At 40.6% G+C, this 25,442-nt stretch overlaps 1 protein-coding gene across 3 annotated transcripts in view; it reads left to right on the top strand.

Moving 5' to 3' along the window:
* Positions 1-25,442, top strand: part of FHIT (fragile histidine triad diadenosine triphosphatase) — a 1,252,819-nt gene that overhangs the window by 6,943 nt on the left and 1,220,434 nt on the right. For all 3 annotated transcript variants that reach the window (XM_081159589.1, XM_081159593.1, XM_081159590.1), the window contains exon 2: positions 22,768-22,815. The gene's annotated coding sequence lies outside the window, so the exon portion shown is untranslated. The remainder of the gene's footprint in view (positions 1-22,767; positions 22,816-25,442) is intronic.

The following is a 25,442-nucleotide window of genomic DNA, read 5'->3' on the forward strand; positions in this document are numbered from 1 at the left end:
GAAAAGTGAGGGAAACAGTATTTTTATTGGAGGATTTAATACAGTGAAAATTTTACATATTTTAGGGATATTTGGATGTATGCTAAAATTTTCTTTTAATGATAAATAATTAGGAATGGAAGAGAAAACTGAGAAACCGACTGGTTATGAGGTTCGCAAAAGGCACACATTGACAGTATTCTGGAACTTAGACTCTAAGTCTTTTTATGTGTTTATTAGTGTTGCTCATTATGGATTTACCTCTTTTTATTAACAATCAGATTTCCATTAAAATTCAGTGTGTTCTGCAGTTTCTCAGACTCACAGCTATTGGAGCTAAACCCCATCATAGATAATGTGAAGTATCAGTACTCCCTCCTGAGGTTTAATGCATGCATATTTTAGTTGGGCACAGGCCGGAGGAGAGTATGGTCTGCAGTCCCTTAATCACTGGAGTGTATGGTATGTGGTAAGAACAGAATTTTCATTTTCTGCAAGACTTGATGTCTTCTTCCCATGTCTTCAGTTTTGAAGAAAAAAAAAAAAGAATGCTTGCTACCTTCCTGTCTCCCCACTAAGTGCAGGACAGTACCTGCATTGTTGTGCTAGGTAATGTTAAGTGATGCCTATTTGTGCATGTGCTTGGAGCCCTGAGGACAGGCAGAGGATGGGCCTGGAACCTGCTGGAATAAGGGTGTTTCAACCCTGGAGTGCTTGTGATTCCTATTTAACCTCCCCTGGGAACAGGCCTGGCGAAGGAAGAGGTAGTGATCTGAGGGAGAGCAGGGGAAAAAGCAGGAGAGATAGAAACAAATGCAGAGTGTATGGAAGGGCTGTAATAACAAAAAGACGGTTGGGTGGAGGGGAGGGAAACTGTTTTGTTTTTACAAATATATATGGGAATGTTGCCCTGTGCAGTGTACAGCGTGTATGGCTGTACACACAGAGATTAATGGGAGGCCCTGATACCTTCAGAGGAGGGGAAGCAATCCTGGGATACAAAAACAATAGGTAGCCGCTGCAGTTTGAAATCCTGGTTTCTGGGTTCTTCTGGCTGAGGGGGTAAAAGCAAGGCCAAGAAGCTTCAGCAGCCCATGTCCACAGATAAATCTGCAGCTGAGCCCTCCCTGTCTTGTCCCCTCTGAGCAGGTAGAAAGCTTCCCCTAAGCTATGGCTTCCTCTCGCTTCTTGAACTTCCAAGAGGCAACAGGCCAAGGTTTCCCTGGCCTAGAGGAATTAGCTGTGTTTGGCTTCCTAGTGCAGATGGAACAGCTGGGTCCAACTCCTATGGGCTGGGGACTGGCCACAACTATGGGCAAGGGTCCAGGTGAGTCCAGAAACTTATGCATTTCTAACAAACTCCCAGGTGGTGCAGACACTGCTGGTCCACCGGCCACACTTGGATTAGCAAGGGTCTTGATCTTTATGGCTTATACTATGTTGCCATTCTGTTTTCAGGTAATGAGTAATGTTGTTCAGAGTTCACAAATACATATATCACTGTTAACAGGCTGAGGGTGACCTTGGACAAGTTGTTTTACTTTGCAGAGTTTTATTTTCCTCTATAAAATGAACGTAATAGTACTTACTTCATAGGTAGATATGAATTAAATGGGAAAAGCTATGTAAAATGTTAGCACAGTACCTCTCATATAGTAATTTCTCAGCAAATGTATTATTTTTATTGTTATTATATTTTACATTTTTATTATTTTTGAGCTCAGTGGTTCAGGTCCATAAGCCTAAAGCATGTGACTGTACCAGAATTGTGAACATGGACACATTTCTTGGCTACGTTTGTTTCCTCATCTTTGGAACGGTGCTCCTATTGGAAACTATGGATGCTGTGAGGGGTGAAGAAGATGGCACATATAAAGCCCTTGGCATGTATTAGCTTCTCTAATGACTATGAGAACTGATTAGTAATCACTGGATGTGATGAGTTTGCACAAGACACTTTCATTACTTGGGGTTGGCCAGGTTTTTGTGAGACTCTATTTTTGTGGTAGGAGCAGCTCACACTAGTGGTGGGCAAGTGGAGAGCGGGCCCAGGATCTGCAAGCAGGTACTAAGCAAGCAGGCAGGTGGAGTATGGGATGGCAGCCTGGCAATGGCCTCTGATCTGTCAGGTACCCCAGTTTTAGTTCCTAAGCCCCAGGTTTGTTCTTACCGGTTCCTCTTGGATGTGAGTCATTCCTTGTTCATCATTAATTTATTCACTCACTAAGCACTTATGAGCCTATTATATGTCAGGCACGGTGCTAGGTTTGGTTATACATCAGTGAACAAGGCAGGCATAGCCCCTGCCCTAGGAGTCCAGTAGAAGAGATGGACAATATGCAGGCAAACAAATATAACATGCCAAGTGCTGGCAAGGAAGCGTATAAGTTGCTGTGATGATGAAAGAGGTGATCTGTTGAGATAGGGAAGCCAGGGAGGAGAGCTGGTACTTGAGCAGGGACCTACGTGAAGGGCGAGAGGGAGGCAGCCAGATGAAGAGCTGGTGCAGTGGCATTCCAGGCGGAAGGAACGGCCTGCGCTGCGGTCTGAAGGGGGAAAGCTTGCTTGACATGCTCAGAGGGACAAAAGAAGGCCTCTGTGGCTCAACCACAGAGATTGAAGCGGGGATTGGCACCAAGTGAGGTTGGCCTGGCCAGGTAGGAGGTGGAAGAGCAGTTTGGGATCTAGTGATTGGTGGAGAAAGCGATAACATACAGTTTTTGTATGTTGGAATCATAGGTTCACAGGATTTTTTAAAAAAGAGCTTGAAGGAAGCTTGTTGGAAAGCTGGTTCCAAAGAGGGGAAATGACTTGCTCTGGGTCATAGATAGAGTCAGTGGCAGAATGACAACCTTCATTCTTAGTCTTATGTAGGTTAGGTTCTGTCTTTTGCTTCCTTGACTTACACTTTTTTTACAGCTTTTATTTAACCCCTAAGTTTTTTTGTTTTTTTTAAAATATATCTTTATTAATTTCAGAGAGAGGAAAGGAGAGGGAGAGAGAGAGAGAGAAACATCAATGACGAGAGAGGCATTGATCGAGCCCACAACCCAGGCATGTGCCCTGACCGGGAATCGAACCCTGATCGCTTGGATCCCAGGTCCACGCTCAACCGCTGAGCCACGCCTGGCCGGGCAACCCCTAAGTTTTGATCAATGCGTCTCTTCCCTTTGGATTGTAAGGTCCATGAAGGCAGGATCAGTGGCTATTTTGCTGATGCTGCCTTCCCAGCACCTGGTCCCCATGTAGGGTAAGTGGTCTAGGTCCCTAACTTGGAATTTGGTGTTGGACTTTGCACTCTGCTGTAGACTCATAGACGTCTGGGCTGTCCTTCATTACTTCTTTGGTTGACTGAGTGTTGGTTGCATGGTGGAGTGTAGGTAAGTGAAATTCTACAGAAGTCACTGACCTCAGCCCCTTTTACCATTTCCTGAACTTGTACTGCCTCCCATTTCCTCCCCTCATTAGAGATAATGCCTTCTTTATTGTGTTAATATTGTCTGTTTCCCCTCTCTAGAAAGTTTGCTCCCCAAGGGCAGGGATCTTTTTGGTCCTGTTTCTTGCTCTATCCCTGAGTTTAGAACAATGCATGGCGTAGGGTTCTGAATGAATTATGTCTTATTACCATAAGGATTTGAAAGTCTGGGTTGCCCTGAAGGCTGCTGCTGTATGCAGATGGGTTATTTATGCTGCACAGATAATTGGAATTTTCAGATGCTGGGGAATCTAGAAGGGGCTCATAAGGCAGGGAGTATAGAGAAGAATCCACTATCTGGCTCTGAGGAATGACTCTGGCTTTGCTTCTCATTAGCTGTGTAATCTTGAGCGAAGTACTCAACCTCTCTGCATCTCACTTTTCTGTAAAATGGAGACAATAAGACCACTTAGCTTTCAGAGTTGTGCAGATCATGTGAAATTACTGATGTAAAGCATGCCTTCACAAGTGCCTGACGTGTTGTGTTACCTGTGATTGCTGTCATTAAACCTAGGGTGCTGCTCTGTCTGCTATTGGCTGGTAGTTATACCTGTGTGCCAATTTTCTCTTTGAAAATCAGAGTTAGATCTTCCCTATAGTACTGTGTTATTTGGTGGACTGTCATATTCTCTTTGGTCATCACATAAATGTACAGGCCTTCATTTCTGGCCATATAAAGTTTACTGAAAATGATGAACAACAACCCAGGAGTCAGCACAAAATATTAATGCTGGTTGATGTTAAAGACAGAAGAATATAAATTAGAAAACAAACACATCTACCGTACTGTAATATTTAAATGCCTTCTCATAAACACTTTAGATTCTCATTAGGCTAACATCAGAAAAATGATAAATATTAATATTTGCCATCAAAGGAAAGCCTAGAAATCAAAGCAGAGTAAACAACTGTTGTATTTCAAAGATTACATAATACTGAATGAATTTAAATTCATCATCACCCTAACTCTATTTTTAAAAATTTCTCTGTGAGACAGTTTAATTATTTTTATCCAAACTAGAGAATATGTGCACTTAGAAAGGATTCAGGGGACTTGCTGATTCAGACTGTGTTCTCAAAGACTTTGGCTGTGCTGTGTTTTGTGTCTACAAAAGAGACCCACATGTGCCTGAGCCAACCTCCTTCTCCATTGATCTTCATTTCTTTTTCAGGAGTTTCATACTGGAAATTGGCTCTAGGTAGATCCTAAAAGGACACAAGGTACTTCCTGTTGGCTGTGGATTTCTCCCCCCAAGCTTTTCTATTATTCTGAGTTCTGAATGTTCCAGCCAGCGTGTATAGCAGTCCCTAGGGCCAGGAGGGAACAGAGGGAGAGCTGACAGGCTGACGCCATCACTCTGAGGCCCTCAGCCTCTCCCTTCCTGCTTTCACTGCGCCTGAGACGGCTGCCTCTGTGTGAGAGGCCCTCATCATGTCAACACAAGGACACAGTACTAGGAGTTGGGAGACCTGGGTTTTAGTACTGGCTCTCTCATTGCCTTATGCGTGTCTTGTCCTCTCTCTGGACTTCCGTTTACACATCTGTAAAGTGAGGGGCTTGGATCTGATCATTCTGAAGTTCGGTGCCTCCCCAACATCCTCTGTCAGGTGGAGAGCTTCAGGGATCTGATAAGCCCTTCCCCCTACCCTATGCTGAAGGGCAGTTGCCTGGCGTGACTGGCTTTTGGGCCAGACTGACTTATACCTTGCTAATTAAGTTCTCATCTATTAAGTGGGAATAGTGCATGATTGACATAAACACGAGATGATGCTTGGAAAGCATTCAGTGCTGTGTTTGGCACATCACAGGGATTTAATGATGGTGCTGTGTTGTTGTTATGTTAATATTTTATTATTGTTATTTTATTATTATTGTTTTAAATCCTCACCCAAGGATATTTTTCCATTGCTTTTAGATAGAGTGGAAGGGGCAGGGGGAAAGAGGGAAAAAGAGAGAGAAAGAAACATTGATGTGAGAGAAACATATCTATTGGTTGCTTCCTTTTCATGCCCCGACTTGGACCAAGGAATGAACCTACAACCCAGGTACGTGCCCTTGACAGGGAATCAAACTGTGACCTCCTGGTTCATAGGTCGATGCTCAACCACAGCCATGTCAGCAGGGCAGCATCAGTTTATTTTTAAAACAAAAATAAATTATTTCTTGTTAACTTCATTAGATCTACAGGCAGATATTAGACAAAGTCGTGTTGATGAGGCCAACGTCTTGGTCAGAGGACACAGATTGTTTCATGAGAAGGTGCTATTAAAAAAAATACTTTTCTTATCAACTGCATAAGAAAATAAATTCATTTTAGAAGACTTAAAAAAAACCCAGAAATGCTCAAAAAGAAAATAACATTGCCATTCCACTCCCTCGTGATACATAGTACTATCAATATTGTAGTGTATACCCTTTCCATCTTTTTTTATTGCATGTATATATTTGTTAGTTCTGCTAGTTCTCTAAATTGGGATCACACTTTACATATAGTTTTGTTACCTATTTTTCACTCATCAATGTCTGGTGTGCCTTTTCCCATGTCATTAATGACTGCAAAGTACTCCACTATTAGAATATGCAATTGTTTTTTAGCCTATCGCAATTATTTAATATTAGGTTCCTTCACCTGTGTAACTGATATATATTAATGAAGAATATTTGCATATATGCATAATCATATCTGTGATTCTTTTCTTAGGATACATTCTCAGGAGTGGGATTGCTGGGCCATATTGTAAGCCATAGGGGTAGCTCCCTTATTTTTTTTCCCTGCAGGAAGTGCTCTCCTTTGCAACTAGAATCCCCACTAACCACTTCTCCGGGGCTCTGTTTCCTAGGAACCTCAGAGAAGAGACTGTGGAGCCAGAAGCTGGTGGGGCAATTTACATCAGTCTTCAGGCTCTACTCATTGATCAAAATAAACACGTTGGGTTGCCTTAACATGTCCTGTATTATTTAGTATACCTTGTCAGCCAGAATGCTTTCAACTGCAAGTAACAGAATACTTGACTTATGGTGGCTTAAAAAAATAGGGGATTATTTCTCTCATATAACAAGAAATCTAGAAATGTAGGGGTGGCTGTGGCTTCAGTTCAGCAGCTCAGAGGTGTCAAGGAGAGTGTGTCTGCAGTGTTCTTGGCCTTTCCTCAATGGTCACGGATGGCTGTGGCTGAAGCGGGCATCAAGCTTGTGTTCAGGGAGTCATTGAGGGGGAGAGAACAGAGATGAATGAGGCACATTTTTGATCCTGGGAGTTGCTAGTCTGATTTTTAAAGGTGGTGCGTCTTTCCCTTATTCCAGAAGTAATATATGATCATTATAGAAAATAAGTTTGACCAACAATTTCATGACCAAGAGGTAATCACTACTCTCATTTTGGTTTAGCTATAAATTCACATGCAAAAAAAAAGGGGGGGAGGGATAATCCATTTATGTACAGTATCTTAACTGCCCTTTAAAAATCAGCATCCATTTCTGTGCCTAGCACCTGGTAGATGCTTTAAAAAGTTTGCTGAAAAATTAATGAATGATTAAAAAAATACACTATGAATTTTTTCTATATCTTTCAATGTGTGCATAATTTTTAACAACTGCATATCGCTCAATTGTTGGCATGTTTCATTTTTCCTTAGACTGTTTTTCTATTATTATAAATGTAGATTATTTTCAAAATTTTAACTATGACAAATAATTCTGTAGTGAACATCCATCTCTCTCTCTTTCTGTCTCTCTGTATGTGTATAAAACTCTCTTGTTATTTCCTTAGATAAATTTTTTTCAGAAGTGGAGTCACTCTGTCCAAGGAAATGCCAGTTTTAAGGTCCTTGATGTATATTATCAAGTTGCCCTCTTCAGATGTACCATTTTAAACTATGTTGTCTTAGTTTATTTTCAGTAGGCTTAATTTTTTTTTCAGTAGGTGATATATTCATTTGGTTCAAAAATCAAAACAATACAGAAAGGTATAAAGTGAAGTTTTGTTCCTGCTCCTGTTCCCATACCCCCATCTCCGCCCCCAATTCCCTTAGGGTAAGTCACTTTTATTATCTTTTTTTGTACCTTTTCAATATTTTTAATACACACAGACAAATATGTATATGTATTATTTTCCTTCCTTTCTTACAAAAAAAGTAACATATAATATACACTGTTCTGTACCTTACTTTATTTGGTTTGACTGCTGTATAATGCTCTACTATGTGAATATTCCATAGTTTCATTTATCTGTTCTCCTGTCTAGCCTTATTTGTAACTTGTGTCTCTTCAGCCAAACCAGGCCCAAGTGATCTATGATATCTGGCCCTGCAGCACCACCAAAATAGGGACAGGCAGTTGTATCTTAATTTCCTAGACTTACTGCCTGGCCTGGTACACATTTTGACTTTGCCACCCAGGGTGTAGTTGGCAGTGTCTGAACTATTCTGAATCCAAGAAGTGAGAGAATTGCAAAGGGAGGTTTATCTTCTTTTTGAAGACCCATTGGCTTGCCCTTCTCCCTTACCTTTGACTGGGAGATATTTTCATGTTCCAATTTGGGAAAAGAGCACCCCCTCCATTCTTATCCAAGGGATGGTGGCTCATGTAGGGAATTATGTACTTTTTAAGGTATTTAATGTCACAGAGTTTCAGGCCTATTGTATGCTCCCTAAAAGGCCCTAGGGGAGAGTCCTTCTTTGTCTCTTCCAGCTTCTGGTGGCTGCAAGCATTCTTTGGCTTGTGGCCGCATGTCTATTTCTTTCACTTGGCCTTTTCTGTAACTTTTCCTCTTCTGTCTATCTCAAATCTCCCTCTGCCTTTCCCTTATAAGGACAGTTGTCATTATAGTTAAGAGTCCACTCCAGTAATCCAGGAGGACCTCACCTTGGATTCTGAACTTAATTACATCTGCAAAGCCCCTTTTTCCGTATAAGGCCACATTTGCAGGCTCCAGGGTTTTGATGTAGGCATATCCTTTGGGGACAACTATTCAACCCACTACAGGCTTTGATTTTAATGCTCTGATTCCAGAATCTGTGTTCCACTCTTCTATACCATATGCTGTGAAATGCCACAGATAAAGTCTATTTTCTCTTCCACGTGATCATAAAAGACTGGGGCTTTCTTGCTAGGTGTTGTATCTTCATTGCCTTGCATAGTGCCTTACACAGAGAAAGTGCTCAATACAACGAATGGCTTTATCAGTGATTGTGTACATGAAGGCAGTTTTTTGTGTCTCTCATTACTTTTCTCCAGGCTGAATCTCCCTGGGAACTTCAGTTGTTCATTATATGAAGTTTAGATCATACCCCTCTCCACTTCTGGTTGCCCTCCTGTAGATACTTTCTTATTTGCCCAATCTTCCTCTTAAAATATGCCTTCCAGATTGAATTCTAGGTAAGATCTAAGTAACAGGGTAGAATGGGACTTAATTCTTGTAGTTTATGTACTATATTTTTTAAAAGCAGCCTTAGGTTGTGCTCATTTTGGAGCAACTGCTAAAGCCATTTCTGCTCATTAGTAGCTAAAGACATTAAGTTTCCTCCCCATAGTAGTAGCTCTACTCAGTCATTGAGTTTTTAGGGCCAGATTCAGCCCTCAGTTATGCTAATGCAATTTTAAAATTGATTTTGGGGATGGAGTTTGAGTTTGGAAAGAAAATAGTCTGAACATCACACACTGGCGTTTAGTAGAAAGCACGAGCATATTCATGAATGAATCCAGTTTCCCTCTCCATTCCAATTTGAGATCCCATGGAAAAAGGTCGTGTGCTGTGAGAGATGTATGATGACCCAAAACAGCTTTCTACAAGAACAAATCAGGATTCTCATGACCAAATATTACAGAAGAGAGCCTTTATAATTTCTATGACTCGTGTATGTGTGTGTGTGTTTGTTTTTTTGTAAATCACATGTACCAACTGCTTATGTTAATTTTCAGGCACTTGTACCCTGAACAAATTTATGCTCTTGGTGTTGTATGTGCTGCAAGTTTCACTGCTGTCAAAACATGTTTTTAAAAATAGCCCATGGGTTTTAACCAGTACAGTCAAGATAAATTAGATTTTATAAAAGCAGAATCTACCTTAATATTTAGATCAGCAAGAAGATGTGGTTTGATTAACTTGTGCCCTTATTTGGCAAGATATTACTGATGCATTACAGTAGGTTTCAAACTGTTTCTTTTAATTAATTTTTTAAACTAGGGGTTAAAACAAGGAATAGATAATAACTTCTCTATGGTGGACTCCATGGCTTCATTTACTCCATTATACTTTCTGCTGCATCTTGCAGCCTTGGTTTCTTCCAAAAGGAACATTTGAAGAGAAGGATCCTCAGCTGGAAACTCTTCCCCCTCACCTCTTACCTGGCTACTAATTCTACTTGAGGCCTTACCTTAAATATTTTGTCCACAGGGAAACTTATTCTGATTCATAAGACTTGGTTAGTTCTTACCTCATACACCCCCTTAGTATCTTTTTTTTTTTTTTTTTTTAATATATCTTTATTGATTTCAGAGAGAGGAAAGGAGAGGAAGAGAGGGAAATAGAAACATCATCGAGTCCACAACCTGGGCATGTGCCCTGACCGGGAATCGAACCCCGATTGCTTGGATCCTAGGTCGACGCTCAACCACTGAGCCATGCCTGGCCGGGCCCCCCTTAGTATCTTGTACTTCATTTGCAGCCGTCATTGCATCGGTTTTAATTGCCTTGTTAATGCTTGTTTTTTACCCCAGTCTGTAAAGTTTACTCTAAGAGGCAGGGGCTGTGTCTGTACCCAGTTCATTGTCTGGCTCATTGTCGATACTTAGCAAACTTTTGAAGACTGGTGGGTCAGAGGCTGAAAGAGTCACTTAAGGGCTTATGGGAGCAAGAATTTTTACAGTGTATTTTCGTGTGTTCACATACATGTACTAATAGCAGTGAGTGCCTCTTTTCTTTCTGTGTGTGTGTGTGTGTGTGTGTGTGTGTGTGTGTGTTGGGGGGGGTACCACAGCTTCAAATTACTGAAATAGAAAGAACAGTTGACATTCTGTTTTCAAGTGACCATGTATTTGACCCACTTCTCTAGTAATGTCATCACGATTGTATCTCATTGCTGTGGGTTCTTGGAGGCTGACAGGCGGAACAAGTTGCTTCATCTCACAGTCCTCATCTGTCATACAGAACAGCTTGCGGATTCTTATTATGTGAATGAAATATGGAGTGAGGGATATTTTTCTTCCTGGGCTATCAGGGTAATTGAAAGTAGCCATATCAGGGCACAAGGGGAAAATGCAGGAAAATAGACTGCTTTTGTGAAGGGCAACTCATCGGCTCACAGAACTGCAGGTGTCGAGCCCTGTCTTCAAGTACAAAGGCTGGGGAAGTGTTTCTTATTATCAAAAGGCCCGACATTCCACCAGAATATTCTTTCAGAAAGGAAACTGCCACTCATTCACCACTCCTCCACTGCCTGATGAGATGCCACCACCATTGCCTTTGGAGGCACATCCCAGGGGACCCAGGGCACAGCCTTATGTGTCCTTTAGCAGGGGAAGAAAACTGTTTCAGTATTCCAGATCAATAAACTGTAGTAAAAAATTGGAAATGTGCTATGAAAAATCATTAACCAGAGAAATTCTGCTGTTTCTGAGTTTTGGATCATAAGAAATAAATAACATTTGACTTCTCTAATAGTTTATATTTTACAAGCTTGGCCATGGTGAAATGGAATATCAGATAATACTGTATCAATGACACTTTGCCTTCTAATAGTCAGTCCTATAGATATAAATTGAGCTTTAGAGAATAGTTTTAGTTCCCAGGAAGCTTTTTACTTAACACTGACCAAAAGTACTAACGTGGTGGTGGAAAGCAGGGTACTATTCAGCAGTCATTCAAGTCATGACTTTGTTCTATTTGGAGATAACTTTAAAATCACTTATTCGAATAAAACTCTAAAGTACTGTAACTGCCAGGTTGCTTTATCTAATTTATGAAACAGAGGCAAAGGAATCAACAATAACCCTCCATTTACCATTATTAGATTAGCTATTACTGAGGCCACAGAAAGTATATAACCCTTTACTTTGTGTTCACTTGAATTTGGTTATTAAGCTTTGATGGAACTTTCATTTAACCAAATGCCTTTGTTTACAACAATAAGCATGTTAAGTCTTTTGTGTTCTGAATCTGATATGATCATTTTAGTACATGCCTTCTGCAAAGGCATGCTAAAGTTACAGATTCTGTTCGTTTGTGTTTTGTCAAACATTTTCCGTTCAATCTAGATAGAGTCTTGTTTTTCTTCCTCACTTTAAGAAATGCATCTTTTCTCTATAAAGCCTCGACTTTTTTAAGAATATGACCAGGCATTAACAAACATGAAACCACTTCTCATAGCAGCTCCATAAAAATTGATTTTTCAAAATTAAATAAGCATCTGGTGGGCTGAAAATGTTATATACCTGATATTTAAGATCTTTTGACTATTTCCAAAAGGAATCAATTCTTTCATACTGCTCCCCCGTGGATGCTGTCATATGCTGCTGTGCTGTATGGAGCACAGGCTCTGGAGCGTAGCAGGCTTCAATTTGCACCTTAACTATACCACTTACCTGCCTGTGTCCTTGAACTTCACCTCTTAGGGAGGTCAGTTATCTCCAACTGCCTTTTCTTCGGTGTGTAGTAGTGTTCGTAGTACTTATCTCATAGTGTTATATAGGAGGGAATGCATGTAAAGCCCTCAAACGTGATTGTTATTATAACTTAGTATGTGTATGTGTGTCCACATTCTGCATACGTGTTGCTGACTTGTCTGAAACATTGATTCTAAATTAGGTTGTAATAGTGGAAATGCTATTATCTTTTTAGGACTTAATGTTCTAGTATCATGGCCATATCTAGAAGTAACAGGGGACATAGTTACCATTTTGGATCTATTAAAAGCCACAGTTTGAAGATATATCACTATGAAGATTTTAATTACTGAGATTGGAACCCATGAACCAAATCCATATTTCAAACAAGTCTTACTTTTAAAGTGGAACTTTGTTTAAATTCCTTTGAATTGATAAATTGCCAAATCTTGGGTTCTACTTTTCTTCCTGATTTCAACAAAGAAAAATGGTCTTTGTGTTGTACATTTCCCCCTGGTTGTCATTTACACTTTGACATTGTTTGCTGCTGAAAGCAGAGAGAAGTTCTAGGGCCTGGCTGCTCTTTTGTTCACGAGTGTGCTGAAGAACACTATGCAGATTCTACCCTGACATAATGTGTGTTATTTTTCACAATTGAACATTCTCATTCTAGAGATTTTTATAAATTTGGGGCTTGCCTTCTAAAGAAAATTCTATGCAGCCATTGAAGGAAGTGTTTTTGGAGTAAGGTGGCTGGAATGTTTGTTAGAATTTTGTTCATACTGTCCAGAAATATTGAGGGCTTGGGGGCAGTGGAAGAACAGATGTAGGGGAAGTGGTAATAAAGTTTAATTTGTTCCTAAGAACTTCTTTTGCTCATTTACTTTATAGAATAATATTCAAATCTTTATTGAAACTTTTCAGATTTTAGTAACACAGAGCAAGAAAATATGTTTAGATCTCTGATCATATTTAAAGAGAAAGCAAATAGCAAGAGAGAGGGATGGCAGCAACTTCCTTTTCCTTTTTTTAAAAGAGAAATATTTCCTGAAACCACAAAAGACATAACAGAATTAGAAATGTTTGAATTTAAGCAAGGAAGAGGTTAGGAGGGTAGGCCTGAATCTCACTTTAAAAACCACTGTGTTTTCTGTTGCCTCATTTGGCTTCCTAAATAATTTTCAGTATCTCAGGGAGTTAATACTTCCCCAATGTTGAGCTTTCTCACCGTAAGCCATTTCTACTTTAAAGATAATACCCTTTTTGTAAAATGACTAATCTAACTGATTCTCAGGCAGAAGTGCCCAGATGAAGAGCACGGATTTCAGTGAGAGCAGGGACGCGTTGTTTCAGGGTTGAGGCGTCTCCGGGGAGCTGACATGTCATTGCTTGGTTTTTACGTCCCCTCAAGTTTTCGTGGTGTCTGGGCACCTTTTGTACTGATTTAAGATCATGTGAGTTTCTCTGTCATCTCTCCTTTGGCTATGTCATCTGCTTACTTAATGTGTTACTCTTTTTGGAGAGCTACTTATTATTAAAAACATGGAAAATAAACTTCTTGCTGTAGTTGTGCCATAGTTGCCAGTTTGTCTTGTCATTAGATTTCCAGCCAATGTTACAGTCCTTTGGTCCAGATACAGAATTTCTTTATAGTAAAATTTTACGTTGCTGTGTTAAATACAGATGCAATTTCTGTTAATTCTGTAATCAGATAGAAAAAGTAATCTGATTTATGTAGTATAATTAGTTAAGAAAGAAATGATGTATGTTAAAAATAATTCCTTCAGATTGATATAAAAGTTAGAATAAAGAGTGTTTTAGATATGCAAACTAAAAATATATGGCCTTTCCAATAAGAAGGGCTCCTGTTGACATTATGTTAGTTTTTTACTGACCGTTCCCCACATCTTTGAGGTTCTCCCTAACTGCCTTGATCTCTTTGCATTTTTCATCTTTATCTCTGTCTTTTACATTCACATTTTCGGGTAGTGGAGATATATTTGGAGAAATCCACACTAGCTCACCCTGTTTCCTTCAGACCACTAACCATAGAGGAGCCATAGGAAGTCAGGCTGGGAGATCTGATCTCTGACATTGGTTTCTAGCAAATTTCCATGGTTCTTATGGGATTGAAATATTTCTTCTCATCTGCACCTTCTTCTGTTGACTTGAATAATGAGTCATGGAAAAATGAAAACTTCTTTGGCTATGAAAGTTTCAGCAAGCAAAAATGTTAGGCCCTTGTGTTAGTATAATGCAAAATAGGACAATCTCTGCTTCAGCATCATATTGACGATGTCCCTCACTTGAGTCAGGGATTGGGGACTTACTAAGATATACCATCTGGCAAAACATGAAGGCCAGACTTGTGCCAACTGAAAAGCTGCATCGATTCCAACTCTTGTGTACTTTGCACATTATTGGATGCCTTGCCAAACGTTTATCACTTTTTAATTAGGAAGGACTAAGGGATTGTAGTACCCTAAAGAAAATGTCAACAGCCTAAAGATAGAAAAATTATCCAGAGGTTCATAAGGAGCAGAGGTATTTAAGTTTGAGCTTGCACAGGAAACAAGGACAGTTTCTTACGAGTATTTTTGTTGGGGGATGTGTGTCCTTGATCTGTCTGGGTAGAACTGGGATCTGGTCTTTCTGTTATTCTGACAGTCCCCCAGCTTGTTTCTCCCCCAGCATGGCCAGGCCTTGAAAGCACATGCCAAGACATCAACTCTGTTCTGTTCCTTGGCCTATCATGTAAACTGTGGCCTGTCGTGTTCATTAAAGTGAAAATTTGTCAAATGGAATTTGCCTGACTGGCAGAATAGTTTTAAATGTCAGATGTTGTTAGGCCTGGATGTAAATATTATGTTTCTATTGTTAATTAATTGCAGCGCCTCAGTACCAGTGATCCAAAATCCAATTTAATCTGCAATAGGCCCGTGGATAAGGGCCAGAGATAATGAATTCAGAGGGGAAAAAATGTATTCAGAGTTTCCATTGTATCTATTAGTGTCCTCTTAGAAAAAGAGCTAATGTTAGTGTGTCACTGTAGTTCAAAAGGTACAAAACAGGACAGAATTAAGACTCATTGTCTTTTGAAACCTCTCATGTTACTAAGTGTTGGTCGCATCTATTTCCCTGCTAGCTCCAAGTCTGACCCAGCTTCAAAATTCCCTTATCTGTGAATCTCTCCCCACTGTTTCCACTCCTGAGCCCTTGTTAGGGTCACAGCTCAGGTCAGAGCTGTGGAACTGAGATACCTAGTGCCATAGCCCCTCACTTCTCTCCACACTGCTCATTTTCCTTCCTGTACTTTCCACCAACCCTTTCTTTTCTTTTTCTCCCTTGCTTTGGTCTCCAGGCTCAATAACCTGTTTGTACGTCTGCCGCTGTTTGTTAAGATCATTTTGCCTCCAAATCAAGCTGGTGGCTGAATATCATTCAGAACATTGTTGCTAGAACTGTTTGCATTAGAAAGGGGCACAGAAATCTTGCCACTGGGGCCCAGACCTCAAAACTGACTGTTGTTGCAAAGCCAGGAGCCAGCAGGCATTTGTGACTGCCATTCTCGACCAATATTTTGTTGAATACTTGCTGTGAACATGGCATCTTACCCAGCTACCTCCCTGGGTTTCAAAGGCAAGTGGGTGTGCCAGGCAGAGGAGGACTGATTAAGACCTTGGAAGGCAGGACTAATGTGGTCCAGTGGCCAGGGACCCTCATTTAATTCCTGGCATCCTGGTCCATGCCAGCCTCATGCTGCCCTTGTGATTACGCCAGCTGAGAAGCGAGGAAGGGAAGATGAACTTTGGTGTGCTCTGAGGTTTCCTGTCCAGCAGTGTCTGTCAGATTAAAAATGAGAGGGAAGGAGGCCAGAGAATCTTCCAGATGGAGAGTTCAGAGGAGGGCACAACCAGACTCCCTCTCCACACTGCCATAGCTGGGCCATCGGAGCATTGGGCCAGGAGCCAGGGGAGCACAGGCTGCCACCCGACCCTGCAGTGGAGCAGCGGCCTGGCAGAATAGTCGCCCTTGGCTTGGGGTGGTAGTGTGTTCAGACAGACACACACAGGCCTGTGGTAGGGGCACAGCGTTTACTCCGAGGGCCGGGGGCAGTCTGCTTTGCAGGTTTCCCCCTTCATTCATCCTGAACTCCTTTTAAGAACTCGTTCCCTGACTCACGTGGGCAACTACAGAAACCAAATGGGGAGGTGGTGTTCTCCAGCCTCTCTGTTTCTTTCTTTGGAATGAGCCAGCCATGTAGAAGGTGACCTTGGATAGGCTGGAGGCAGCAGTGGCCCTACAGACAGCATGTGGACAGCAGTTCAGGCAGCAGGGGTTTGGTGAGGACCCGGCGCACCGACAGTCACTCACTCTCCACACCTCTTGGCAGCTCAGTTTTGTAACCAGTTTTAGAGCTTATTGAAAACTGTCCAGTGTGGATGCTCCAACACCAGGATTTTACTCAAATGAGAAGTGATTTTTAGACTGAGGCTATCTGAGGTCTGTGTAATGACGGCGTGATAACAAATGAGGTTAAACACTGAATATCTGGTTTGACCTTCCTTAAAATGGATTATTTTAACATCGTGTCTACACAACCTCAGTTTCTCTCTGAGATGACCCTCTTTTTTTTCTCAAACTCAGGCTACATTAGAGTTTGGGGAGGGTTTGTGCTTTTGGGAGCAGAGCTGTTTGACTTGAAATGTCATCCCATTCTGAGAAAACACACTGGGGCCACGTTACGGCATCTCTGTGCAAATGTCACATTGTCAGAGTGTCTCCCCTGGGATTAGACTACCCGTGATACTTCCCAGGCCTGTCTGTCTGGTCCAACAAAGCCACTGACTCCTCATCGTGAGGCTGCCAACCTGGCCAGGGTCATGCTCCCTGAGATTTCATGGAATTTGATTTGTCTCTAGCTCTCTGAATTTTAAGATGCTAATTATTGGCTGATTGGTGTTCTGTTCCTCAGATGTCACCTGATGATTTTCCAGAGCTCATGTTATTTGGAAAATTTACTTTTCCAGTGCCTGGCAAATAGGACAGCATTGAACAGGTGTGGCGATAGTGTGTTGTGTTTTGTGTGCGTGTGTGTGCCTGTGTATCTGTATCTCAGGCTACAGGCTTGTAGGCTTCCATAGGCAGAGACCTTATGTCTTGTGGAAGCTGAAGGTACAAATAAGAAAAGGAAGAAAACAAGAACAAAAATAAAAAACAAAACTTAGGTTAAGAGTTCTCAGCCAGTTTTTCATTTTAATAGTAATGCAAACTTTCAATATTCCCTTATTAAGCACATTTTATCCAGTGTATCTATGTGTCAGAGGCTGTGGATCAATAAGGAACAAGACAGATGTGTTCTGTGTCTACGTCGAACTAAAAGCCTAGGAAGGACTTTCACTTGCACTCTGGCAACGTTAATCCCTTTTCCAGGTGAATGACAAAACTAAGAATTATTCCGATCACCCCTCTGAACTCCAAGTACATCGGATTCACAAATTCTGACAGTACTCCATAAGGAGTACTTATAAAGTGAGATAAAACTTCTAGGAATATATCTGAGAAGGGTCAGGTTTTTGGGGTCTTTGCTGCTTGCTCTTGTGAGGGTTTACATCAGTGTGCAGATTCTCAGATCCATGTGTTTAAAGCATTCATTTATCATCAGGTAGTTTAACCGGGGCTATATTTTTCAACTGCCTGTTTTTTACTGATATGTAGAAAACGGTTTAAGGGCCTTCTCTTAGTTGAAAATTGGCTATCATTTGAAAGAATGCTGTAATAATTTGTCTGCAGTTGACAGCTCACTGACCATAGCATAAGAACCAAAAAAGAGGGCTGAATTTATTCAGTGACTTCATTCTGTGTCCTGTTTTCCTTCCTGAGTGAACAGACTTCTTTCCTAGGTATGTAGATAATTGTTAGACTTAAAGCGTCAATAACCAATCCCTGAATATGGCTGTCAAGTCAGGTGAGAGCACAGAGAAGGCAGCCATGTAGGCGAATCCCTGGTTCTCAGTCATGTTGCCTTAAGTAAGGTGAGGTTGGATGGCTCCCAGGGATAGATTTCAATTGGGAGGAGATGAATGGCAATCAAAAGAGGTTTCTATATTTGAGAAAGATGTTGATTTAAATTCGGGCTGATTTTTAAGGGAGCTGGGGGCTGGATAATGGAGTGAGGGGGTTGAGGTTGGTAAAATGTTTTCTGGATGACTGTCTTCTGGACAACCACCAGGAAAAACCAGTGTATTATTGACCTCTACTGCTCTGCTTCCATGTTTATGTCTTTTAGGAGAGCTGAAGCCCAGACCTATTTGAATTCATTTAAATCTAATCTGTGTCTTGAAGGAGGTCATATGAAGGTTACAGAGTCTGGTCTGCTCTGGAACAAAATGGGGATGAGTTAGGCATGAGGGGAGTGGCAAGTGGTATAATGCACTGTAGTTACAGGTGAAAATGTTTTCATGGCCTGTAGAAGTTTAGATTCTTGGACTTTCAGGTCAAGGCAAACATGGGAAAGAAAGTACTAGTTTGAGTGACTCTTATTGATATTTGTCCAGAGAAGTAGGTACTTTGGGCACTGGAACAGAGTTTTCTGATCCTGACCTGCTCTCACTTCGGGTACCTGACACACAAACAAGGACAAATGTTCACATTAGAAATGTACACAAGGACTGTAGAATCCACTCGTACTTGTTTATTCAACACGACTAAACTCAATGAGTGACTCTTTGGTGCTGGTGTAGGACCTGGGGCTCACAATGAATGGGCAGGGTGAGGTTGGTTTGAATCATAAAGGTGATAGGTTGAAAGAGTTTAGACACTAATTAAGGTGATAAAACATACACAGAGGAGAAAGTAACAATTTAAGGCAATAGTATGCGTGCCTGTCTCAGGTCTTATATGATTAAGGTGAGACCAAAGCTGCTTTAAGACCAGTCCCACTACCTTTCGACTTTCCGGGAACCTTTAGTAAGTACCTTTCCCACTCTTCTGCTTGCAGCCTCGTCGTCTCAGCTGGATCCTCTCAGCACCTTGACACACGCTCAGGTTATTTTCTGTTTACAAACTACACAAAGAAACCCCCTTTCAGCCCCTTTTCCTCCGTCAGTTGTTATTCTCTTTCCTCCCCTTCATACCCAGACGTGTCTCTGATTGTCCTTACTCAGCCTTCATTTTGATGATTTCCTCTTATATCTTAATCAACTCCAAACTGAATTCTGTCTCAGTCAGTCCACAGAACAGTTCTCATTGAGTTCCTCAATGACCTTCGCACTGGGCATTTTTAGTACTTACATCACTTGACCTTTTTGTGACACTTAAGGCTTTTGTTTTACTTCTCTGGCAACTTTTCTCTCTCCTGTGTGGTATTCATCCTTCTTGACACAACTGTTAAATGGTGAACTTCCTCAAGGATCAATGCATGGCTCTTTTCCTTTGTACTGCCTCCCTGGGTCAGCACATCTATACTTACAAGTGCAGTTACTGTGTACTTGGAGAGAACTCACCAACCCAAAACCTACTCTCTGAGCTATAGACACATATATATCAAACTTCCTCCCTGGACATTTCTTTTAGATTTCTCTAAGGCATGTAAAATTCAATATATTACAACCAAACTAGTGATCTTTGACTCTAGATGTGGACCCTCATACAGTGACATTAATTCAATGGCCGTGTTCAACCCCAACTCAGAAAGGGAAACTGCTATAAAGATTATAATTTTCAAACATTTTAAAAAAATCTCATTTCATAATCAATGTCTAACTTTAATGTACTGTGATCAGAGAACTTTATTATCTGTGTTTTGCTATTTGTCTAGACTGTCTTCGTGGTCTAACATGTAGTCCATTTTTGCTTATGTTCCATGTGTACTTGAACGCTGTGGCAGATTGCATGTTCCAAAGAAAATTCCAAAGATTGCACCAACACGTGCATCCACTCCCGTGTGTGCTTCCTGTGGTGTGACTGACCCTCCTCCCACTGAGAGATGGAGCCTTTTTCTCTTCCCTGGAACCTGGGCGGGGGGAGGGTTGTGACTGCCCTGACCAGTGGCATGCTGTGTAAATGGTGGCAGTGTGTCTTTCAAGCCTAGGTCATAAAGAATATAGCTTCTGTCTGGCTCTCTTTCTCTGGGAACTCTTGCCTTTGGAACCCACTGCCATGTTGTGATGAGACTTAAGCTACACAGAGAGGCCACATGTAGGTATTTCAGCTGCTGGCCCCAGCTAAGGTCTCAGCTAACCCTCAGCAACACCTGGCAGACGTTTGAGGGAATGGGCCTTCAGATGATTCCAGCCCCTAATTTTCAAGTCTTCTAGATGAGGCCTTGGGCATTGTAGCATACAGAAAAGCTGGCTTGTCGTTTTCTGTCAGAATTCCCACGTCATAGAAACCATAAGAGATAATAATTTATTATTTTTAAGTCATTAAATTCTTGGGTAGTTTGTTATGTAACAATAGATAGCCAATGCAAATTCCTGTTATATTACTGCAAACTTCCATTTTGCCTAATACTAACTTATTTCCATCAGATTTCTTTTGGTTCCTGTTTACTTGATGTATGTTTTTCTATCTTTTCCTTTTAAACTCTCTATGTTTTAGATGTGTTTCTTATAAACATCATATAGCAAAGTTTTTAAAAAAAATCCATTTCTTGATGTCTTTTGTTCTCTAAAATTTACATCATTATCTTTTCATATTGGTCTCCTTCCTTTCCTTTGGGGTTGCATTTTGTCTAGCATTTCTGTGTTTGAAGTGGAGAGGGATATAGCTCAGTCTCTATGTTGTCAGGTCATAAATTTGTTGGATTTTACAAAATGTAATGTTATACTATTTGATCTTCCCCAAATTATGTTTCCCCAACTCAACTGCAATTTATATAACTTGGGGATGGAGAAATTTCTGATGCTGTCCCATGGAGGGACCTATCTCCTGCATTAATATTCCAAGATTCACATCACAGCCCAGAAGTGTGGCGTTACTCTGTGGTGGTCATGCATCAGTGCCAATGGGTTCATTGTGGGATAGGGGGATGTAGAAGGAAATAGCCCAGTAAGGGCTAAAGCAGTTACTTAGGACACTGAAGGAAAAAAACAAAGAAAACCACGGAAAGACCACAGGGTAGTTTAGTTGGCCATTCCCAACTACTACACCTTTCGAAAATGTTGGGACTTGGGCAAGAATGAGGCATATTCCAATTATTTTTGACTATGGAGTCACTGGGTAAGTAATGCTGTACTGCTATAGAAACAGCCCCTTGAAACCTTAAGTTATTACTGTTGTTTGGCAACTATGATTTACCACATCTCCTATCATGTTGACTTGTGTGTGGTCAGTGCATAGTATGTTTTGGTCACAGGGAACTTAATTTAATCTGTCAAGATTTGATTTAAAATGCCAAGTTTGGATTCCTCTGTTTTGTGAGTTTCTCTCCACTGAGAGAAGGCTACACGCTACCTAGAGAAGGGGGGGTTGTACCTGTAAGCTTGCCCACATATACGGTAGTTCCCCCTTCTCCATGGTTTCTCTTTCTGTATTTTTGGTAACCTGTTGTCAACAGTGGTCTGAAAATATTAAATGGAAAATTCCCTAAATAAACAGTTTATAAGTTTTAAATTGTACACTGTTCTGAGTAGTACTATGAAATCTTGTGCCATCCCACCCAGGATATAAATCATCCCCTTTGTCCAGTGTCTCGACACTGTATACGCGCCACCTGTTAGTAGCTGTCTAGGTTATCAGAATGGTTGTCACGGTATCACCATGCTTGTGGTCAGGTCACTGTTATTTTTCTCAGTAATGTCCCCAAAGCATGAGGTTAGTTAGTGATGCTGGCAATTCGGACATGCCAAAGAGAAGCCATAAAGTGCTTTCTTTAGTGAAAAGGTGAAAGTTCTCGACTTAATAAGGAAAGGAAAAAAATCAGATACTAGGTTGCTAAGATCTGTGGTAAGAACAAATCTTCTATGAAATTCTGAAAAAGGAAAAAAGAAATTTGTGCTAGTTTGCTGAGAGAGAGACCACATTCACATAAATTTTATTATAGTATATTGCTCTAATTATACCGTTTTATTATGTTTTTGTTGTTAATGTCTTACTATGCCTAATTTACAAATTAAACTTTACCATAGGTATGTATGTATAGGGGAAAATATAGTACATATAAGGTTCAGTACCTTCCGCGGTTTCAGGTATCCACTGGGGGTCTTGGGACTTGTCCCTTGTGGATAAGGGTAGGGGGACTGCTGTGCTCCTGGGGCAGTGGTGAGGTCTGGACCAGGAGGACCACGTCCCTCATATAAATAGGCTTCCTCGAGTAAAACTTTTTCAGGGAAATGGAAATAGAGTGTGCAGGAAAGAGGACACTAAAAGAAATAAGAAAACAAAATGCTCGGTCAGATCGAGTGTGCTGCATAATGTTTAATTTGATTTTCATCTTTGCACATCCCGTTCTGTCGCGTTCACACCCCAAAAGATGCGACTGTAGATCTGGCTGGGTTTGTGTGCTTCAATTCCGTGTGCTGTTTTCGGTTTTTGACTGTGTCTTTTATTGGCCTCTTGTGCAGGAGGCATGAGGCACGAGTTTTATCAGCACTTTCTTTGCCTAGTACCACATACCTTGGCATATGGAAATTCTACTTAGAGATATGGAGAGAAAACGTTTGGTGTTTTACACAGATAACTCAGTGCTTTCATTTTTATCTCTTTGTAGCTTTGAAGCTCAGCAAAGAAGGGAATCCACTGAGAATAGTCTGTAAAGGTAAGTGTATTTATTACATGGCCTTGACAAACATTGCCTTTAAAACATTGATTTTTCTTTTATTCGGAGATTTAAACACTTGGATTAAAGATATAGCTGACGAGACAACTTCCTTAACCACCTGCTTGTCCTCCCTCAGAGGCAAAAGCGCTGAGCCATAGTTAGCAGAGCGCGGGAGGAAATACAATGATGTGATGAGGGTACCCAAATCCAGTTGTATGCTTGCTGACTTTTGCTTTCTTCTCAGCAGTTAAGATGTTTCAGTGGAGCTAAGTTTACCAAGATTAATGCTAGATGGAAGATGAATGCACTCATACCATTGCTGGTCAATCGTTAAATAAAACCAGCTGGCCAGATAAAGCACTTAAAGTAAAATGCAGAGTGGCATTTCAGTTGGGTTGGGTGAAATTTATCATGAAAGTCAGTTTGTGCTGTTTCGTGGAGAAGTTTGTTTGTAGAAAGGAGAAAGCCAGCCAGTTTGCTGTAGCTAATTTCACTCCACCTGGTCAAGGTGGGCCCCAAGTGAGTTACAGGAAGTGAACTTCCAAGTGCGCAGCAATGGGGAAAGTATCTACTCAGCCTCCTGTGAAGCATTACAATGGAGTTGGTTTTTACATGGAAAAATGTAATTGTTTCCTCTTTGCTAGGTATATTTATAAGCATACCGCTGTACAGCATTGTTCTTTGATTCATTGTTTAATTTCTGTTCTGCATGAAGTATTTTAATTTAAAGAATTCATTCTGGGGAATTATAGGGCTGCAGTTTCATCAAGAGTCTTTGGTGGCCAGGGTGAAATATGCCATAATTTTACCTTTGTTTTCATCATCAATTATGTTTTTGACAATTTCAGGTTTTTTAATGTCATTTTTATTATAGTAATCATGACTGTGACCACTTTAGTTAAAGTTGAAAAGCCATTTTGATTTACCTTATACTTTAAGTTATTCCTAACTTTATGACAAATCTACTTCTGGGGTTGAATTTTTAATGTTTATTTTGAGGGTAAAAAAGAATTTCACAGGGAAATTGGAGAGAACCCTTTTGAATCATCAAAACATGAGCTGTAAACACAGTTTTAAGGATTTGCTTTGGAATGACTAAACTCTGGCTCATAAAGCTGGCTGGCTTGGAGTTTTTCTCTAATGATTGGGCACTAGTGAAGAGAAAACTAACTTAAGAAGTAGATAATCCTTATTTTTAGCCATATAACTTACATATTTCTGGACCATTGAACTACATCTTGGAATAAAGCAGTGCTTGAAAGCTTCTAGAACAAAAAAAAAATCTCATAAATTACTGGAGTTAGTGTTGAGGTGGCAATGTTCAGAACCGTGAGATCTCTAGGTAGGTATGTGTATGGCGCTCACATTCCTTTTGGAGAGCTTTTCACGCCGGTACAGTCTATTTCCTCTACTCTTAATGAAAATTTTCATTAAATTGGTATTATGAAGACACATGGATTCCCTCCTGACTTGGCTTTTTATTAGCTATTGGACCATGGACAAATTATTTACCCCCTGTATGTCTCTGTTTCCTAATTTTTAAAATGGGATAATAATATTGCTTTCCTAATAAGGTCGTGTGGAGATTAAATGAATTATTATATGTCAAGGGCTTAGAATATGGTCCTGGACCATGATAAGTACTCACTAGATGTTAGCTGCTGCTATACTTGTTAATATCACTGTCATCATCATTAACATCAATACCAATATCCTTATGAATGTATCTATTAGATATTTTGAGAAGTCTGTTTTTTGGAAGCTTCAGGATAATGTTTCCAAAATGAGCATGTTGTTATTAAGAGGTGCAAGCTCTGCTTTGTCTTTAGGAATCAAATGAAAAGATAACTATCAGGTAATATGAAGAGTGAGGCCTCTGAAGTAAAAAGTCATGTTGAAGTTTTGTAGGCATCAGGGTAAACACTTTTTTTTGGCTGTGTGTGGGTAATTACTAATTAATATGGTCTTTAAGAAGTTAGAGATCTGCTAGCTAATTAGATTCTTAGGGCATTTTTTGAAGAAAGCCTTGGTAGTAAGTACAGAGGACTTCTTCCCCTCCCCTTTTCTGCTGTCTGATGTCTGTTTTTCTTTCCTTACAGCACCTTTATTTCCTTTTGTAGTAATTAGACCAGTGGAACTGTAACCAGGGGCCCTATTCAGGGGCCTACACTCAGCCTAGGGATGGGTGCATGACCACCAGCTTGGTTAAGTGGGTGCGTTTGAATCTTGAGCTAAGGGGTTCTCCTTTTCCCCTGAAGGCATTCCGCCTAACAGTACCTTCTGTGTGACCACTGTAGCTGTTCCCATTTCTTCCCTTCCATGCCTGTCTTGGCCACTGATGATCTCCAAGCCTTATTTTCTAGTCAGCCTTGGATTCACTGAGTCTCCAGTTTCCTTCCAATTATCCTTCTTAAATTAGCTAATTGGTTTCTGTTGCTTATAGCGTAGAATCCTAACTGATAGAGTAGTTTAGACATTACGGAGCTAGATTTGGAATGAATGGGATATGTTTGGAGATTCATGCACTGCTTTCTCCCATCATGTATAATAAGCAGCTGGGCATTTTGCAGTAGCTTACAAAAGGTGCAGAATTCTCAATTAGTATTCAAAAGTGGGCTGTCTGG

This window comes from Miniopterus schreibersii, assembly GCF_964146895.1.
Source record: "Miniopterus schreibersii genome assembly, chromosome: 15".
Lineage (NCBI taxonomy): Eukaryota > Metazoa > Chordata > Mammalia > Chiroptera > Miniopteridae > Miniopterus > Miniopterus schreibersii.